At 54.9% G+C, this 5,507-nt stretch overlaps 1 protein-coding gene across 4 annotated transcripts in view; it reads left to right on the top strand.

Moving 5' to 3' along the window:
* PPP2R2C (protein phosphatase 2 regulatory subunit Bgamma) overlaps positions 1–5,507 on the top strand; it is a 350,473-nt gene that overhangs the window by 236,578 nt on the left and 108,388 nt on the right. The gene's annotated exons all lie outside the window — the stretch shown is intronic.

Here is a 5,507-nt window from a genome sequence, read left to right on the forward strand (position 1 = left end):
GGCCAGAGCCTGGAGTAGGCTTCCCAGGGAGGTGGTGCTCTCACCCTAAAAATCTTCAAGAGGAGACTGGATAGGCACCTGGCTGAGGTCTTTTGACCCCTGCCACCCCCAGTGCTCCTTCCTGCCCATGGCAGGGAGTCGGACTCGATGATCTGTCTAGGTCCCTTCCGACTCATTGATTCTATGATTCTGTGAACATTGCGCTCACCTTTTCCCAAAAAACCAGCTATCCAATACTGGGGTGTGTGTCTTAAGTGGGGATTTTCTTTGCCTGAATTTCACTGCATTGAGGCATAGAAGGATAAAGATGCTGTGACAAGGTGACTGCAACTGGTCTGTCCCTTCCATGAAGCAGGAGGGGCATAGCCCACTGTTAGCCTTTTCACAGCTGCTCTCAAATTGGCATTCATTTTGGGCAAGTTTCATTTTATAACAAAGACATGGGAGATATTGTTGCCAGCCATGGCCATTTTCAAGGGATCTGGGCCAAGCTGCAGAAGTATGACTAAGCAGAAGGCCCCAAAGCCTGTTTCTAGCATGAACCCTTGCAAATGTAACACCTAGCGTGGTCATCAAAATAAAGGCAGCTATCAACATGTCTAACTAACCCAGTAATGAGGTGCAATTCAGTAAAGCACACGGCCTGAAAGTAGACATTATAAGGTAAGACCATACATTAATGAATCCAAATATAGTATATTATAACTTTATCTTAAAATATTATTAGTAGTGATTGGTGTAACTAAATGTATGATGTTATTTTGCTATAATACATATTTTTTAAAAAAAAATGCTTAGTTAATTTATAAACTACAGCCTTGTGAGAAGACCATTAGCTAAAGTAAAGAAGAAACAGGACAATGTTAAGCAGCATTCCACAATGGGGAAGGAAAGGAGATGATGATAAATCCTCCCTTTTTCTTTCCCAAGGAAATAACTCCAAACTAAATAGATCCCTTCCAAGTCCACAAAATCTGGTTCAGTCCCATTCTAAATGTTTCAGTGAAACAAAGAAATTTAAATAAAACCAGTAAACATCACTTACTAGAAAAGTAGAACCAGGCTTCTATAAATATAGGGTATAGGATGGAGTGAAATTTAGAGAACTCAGAAAAGTCAACATCAAATCTGCATACCACCCTCCTCCTGTTTCTCAAGTCTTCCTAGCCAATAGGTGAATATCTATGTTGTGTTTGCATGGTAGCTGGATAGACTTTGGGATTTTTGCATTTTGAAGTACAAGCAAATAACAGGTTGGCCTGTAGACCTGTTTCTGCCTGTCTTATCAAAGCTAACTCACATGATTACCTGTAATCTGAGTAACAGTGAGTGCATCTACACATGCATTTGATCTAGGATCAGTTTACTCTAGAATAAACTCTCTTACGTGAGCATCTATACATGCAGGGACTAGGCAGAAAAATTGCTGTTCTTACCACTGAAATTCCTGCAGCCCTGCAATGGGCCCCTGCTGTCATGGGGGGGAGTTCCAAGGGGCACCACCACCACTATGAAGCTGCCACCAGCATGACAGTAGGCTAGGGACACCACCGCCAGAGCTGCCATCATGTTCCAGGGCCTCCAGGAGTGTTGGCTGCACATTATCCAGCACACCTGTTATGACAAGCCATGGCTGAAGATGTTCCGCAGGACCTGTTCCACATTCCAGGAGCTCCTTGAGCAGCTCTGGCTCCACCCCGAGCAGCAGGACACTGCCATATAGCCACTCTTCCCTGTGGACACCCAACTAGCTCTCACCCTGCTCAGGGTGTCCACACCTGCAAGCCTCTGCTATGTGGGCCATCTCTTTGGGGTGGGCAAGACCCCACCATCAGGGAGACCATACTGGAGGTGTTCAGGGCCCTCCAGGACATGCTGGGGCACACGGTGCTCCACGTGCACAACCCCTGGCAGTGGTAGTGGGGCTCCATGCCCTGGGATTCACCCAGTGCATTGGGGCCCTGGGTGGGACCCACATACCTATCACCTACTCACTGGGGGGCCTTAATGCACATGAGTGATGGCTGGGAGGGCAGTGCCCATGATGCCTGTGCCTTCAGGAGCTCCGGCCTGCTGGGCCTGGTGGAGAGTGGTGAGGTGCTGGATTTGCAGCTGGGTGCCATGACCGTCTCACCCCTCCTCAACGGGGACCCTGCCTACCTCCTCCTGCCTTGGCTCATGCAGCCCTACACTGGCCAGCTGGAACACCACCAGGCCCACTTTAACCACTGCCTGGGCTGGACCTGCATCCTGGTGGAGCGCAACTTGGGCCATCTCAAGGGGCACTGGTGCTCCCACTGCCCACCTCGAGTTTCCAAAGGACAACCTCCCCCAGGTCATTGTTGCAGCCTATGTGCTGCATAACATCTGCGATGCTAGGGGGAGATCACTCATGAGGCTTGGGTGGAGGAGGTCAGGTGGGCAGAGGATGCCTGGAAGTGGGAGCACCACCTGTGGCAGCAGCAACAGCAGTGGGTCCCCTCACTGAGGCCTCAGGTGAGCCACACACCCATCAGCAGGGGACAGGGCAGCAGATGTGGGAGGTCCTGGCTGACCACCTCTTTCTGCACACCTCACTGTAGCCCACCTGGACCACTGCCTAAGGAGCCCTGGATTCCCCCCCCCAGCACCATGCTCACTGCAAACACATCTCAGAAGAACAAATTCCCCTCACATCACACAGAGCCCCCTTTCCTCCTCCCTCCCCAACAAACAGAGCTCCTCCGTCACCCATCCCACCCACCAACAGTAAAACACCCTCTTCCCTCTGAAAACTTTTGTATTTTTCCCTGAGGCTGCAGTTTTCCCAAGTTTGCCTTTGTACAGCTGCCAGAGCTGTCCTTTGTATGGTGTCCCAGGGTGGGGGGCTGTGGGATGGGGCACTTAGGAGGTAGAGCCAGCATCCTGGCCACTGGCTAGTCCCATGTGGGTGCATGCACCACAGTGAGAGCAGCATGTAGGGGGCTCACCCAGGGGCAACAGCAGCCGCTGGTCCCCCCCATGTGGGCTGTGCAGCCTGTGTCCAGGGCTAAAAGGCCTGATGTGTGGTCCTGGCCTTGCTGTATGGAGCTGGAGTGAGCAGCGGCACTGGGCCCAGGTGAGGGGCCTGGGTGGCACCAGATTCAGGGTGGGGTCCAGGACAAGGGCTCCTGGCTGCTGGAGGTGGTGCAAGACCTCCTCCCAGGCCCAGCAGGGGGCATCATGAAGGCAACTGCCAGGGCCAGAACAGTGTCCAGCACCCAGCAGTCATTGTCTGTGGCCTGGACTGCCTCAGCCAGGATTGTGTTCTGCTCTTGCAGCAAAGTGACTCCAGGGCCAGTGGCTATACCCAGAACTTCTCAGTCTGCCCAGTTTTGCACATCCTTGTGGGCAGCATCCTCCTCCCACCAGGCCTGTGTGTTCTCAGCCAGTCCTCCAATGCAGCCGCCAGCTGCAGGATGGAGCAGTCCTGTGTCCACCTCTGGTGGAGCCGGCAGATCAGCAGGGACCCAGCTGTGGGTCATGGCAACCCTGCAGTTGCATTCCAGATGCCAAGGGCAGCCTCTTCCCTGCGTGCAGCTACAGGACCTACAGAACCATGAGGCAGAAGCTGTTTGTGGGAGTTTGCAATATTTCTCAGACAAGATGCTCTGTACCAGGGGCCATGTGGTGCCTGGCCCCAGATCAGGCATGTGTGGGTGCCTAGGGACCATGGTAAATTGGCTGGGGAAGCCCAGGCCCAGGCAGCTGCTGGCTGAGCCCCCTATCCCTGTATGCTCCTCAGGGGCCATTGGGCATTGGCCTCTGGCCTCAGGCAGCCTGCCTCCCCCACGACATTCTCAGAGTGGGATAGGCCAGGCTCTTGACGGCACCTGCTGCTGTGGTTCCATAACTCACCCCCCCACCCTCCGTAGGGCAGCCATAGACCTGTGCTCCTGTTCAGCTCATGGAGGGCAGGCTTGTGGGGTGCGGGACTCCCAGATGACTGGGACAAAGAGCTACTTGCACCCCTTCTCTCCCTGTAGGCAGCCTTTCTGGGAGAGCACCCTGGGGCTAACCCTGGCGCACTGACACTGTGCCCCGATTGTTCCCCTGGTGCATGTGTCATGGGCAGTACATGAGGAACTGTGTGCTCAGACTGAAGGGTGCCTGGCCCATTATGTCCTGATGCTGCTGATTGCCATGGTGCCCTGGGCACACTGCGCACCTAATACAGGACCATGAGCTTTGATGGTGCAGATGGCAACCTTTGCTGGCAGCTCAAGGGCTACCTGTGGCTGCACTACACATCCCTGCCCCCTCTAACTGAGGAGGCCATCACTACTGGCATCAGCATGTTCCTCAGTATGTGAGACTCCTGTGCTCGCCTAGCTTTAGGGGCATGGGTTGCTCAGTAAAGTTCTGCATTGTCTCCCACCTCCCTTCTTATTGTGGGGGTTAGGGGGAACCCAGGGGCAGGGGAGTATGGGCAAGGATGAGAGGCCGGGGGCAGGGACTGGGAGGCGGGGGCCTGTGTGAGCCTTATGACATGGCTGGGGCTGGGGTGGCCAATGGTTCCACTGAGTCCTTGCTGTCAGCAATGGCATGGCTCTGGCCAGCATCCTCAGATGGTGAGGTGGCAAGCACAGGCAGTTTGAGGGACGGCAAGAGGCACACGGGGAACAAAAAAAATGTTCCCTGCACTGCATATTTACAGCGCAAGTTCAAAATTTGATACCTGGATATCCAACTATCAAAAAAAAAAAAACCAGTAAAAAAGTGGAGCAGGAGGCTTGGGTCCTCCAAAGAGATGCTCTGACAGCTGGCCAGAGCATCTCTATGCCTGCCCCTTGACCCGATGCTGCAGCATGCTGCCTGCTTGTGCAGGGTAAACAGAAATGAAGGCTGCAGTGACCTGGACCCAGGCTCTGTTCCAGGTAAGTAGGGGGCTGGAAGGGGCCTAAAAGAAGTGGGGGCTGTGAAGGTGTGGGGAACTGTTGGGGGGGGGCCCAGCCCCCACCCCCCACATGGGCCATTTCCCCTCCCCACAGCCCCCCCCACATGGCGTACAGATCACCCACAGGAGCAGCAGTCATCAGGGCACATGGGGCAACCTGGCACAGCCCCAGCCTCCTGGCACTTAGCACTACCTGTGCCATATCGCGTGGTCCCAGCCTGGCTCAGTGGAGGGCCATGCGACTTTGGGCAGCTCTGGGCCACTCAGGCTTTCACTCAGGCTCTGCACCACTCGCAGGGACCACCTGGCCCATGCACAACAGGTGGTTCCTACGTGTGGCACGGGGTCCCAGGTGACAGCCCGAGTGGCCTGGAGCTGCCTGAAGGTGCACAGCCCTGCACTGAGCTGGGCCAGGCTTGCGCAATGTGGTACAGGCAGCGCTGGGTACCAGATGGCCAGGGCTGAGCCGTGCTGCCCCACACTGTGTGTGGGGGCTGTGCCAGGAGTCCCCAAGTGCCCCGATAGCCACTGCTGCTACAAGTGAGCTGTGGGCCATGCAGGGGGGCAGTATGAGGGCCCTGCGGAGGGGGGC

The sequence above is a fragment of the Crocodylus porosus genome, unplaced genomic scaffold (assembly GCF_001723895.1).
Source record: "Crocodylus porosus isolate Cpor-Errol unplaced genomic scaffold, CroPor_comp1, whole genome shotgun sequence".
Classification (NCBI taxonomy): Eukaryota; Metazoa; Chordata; order Crocodylia; family Crocodylidae; genus Crocodylus; species Crocodylus porosus.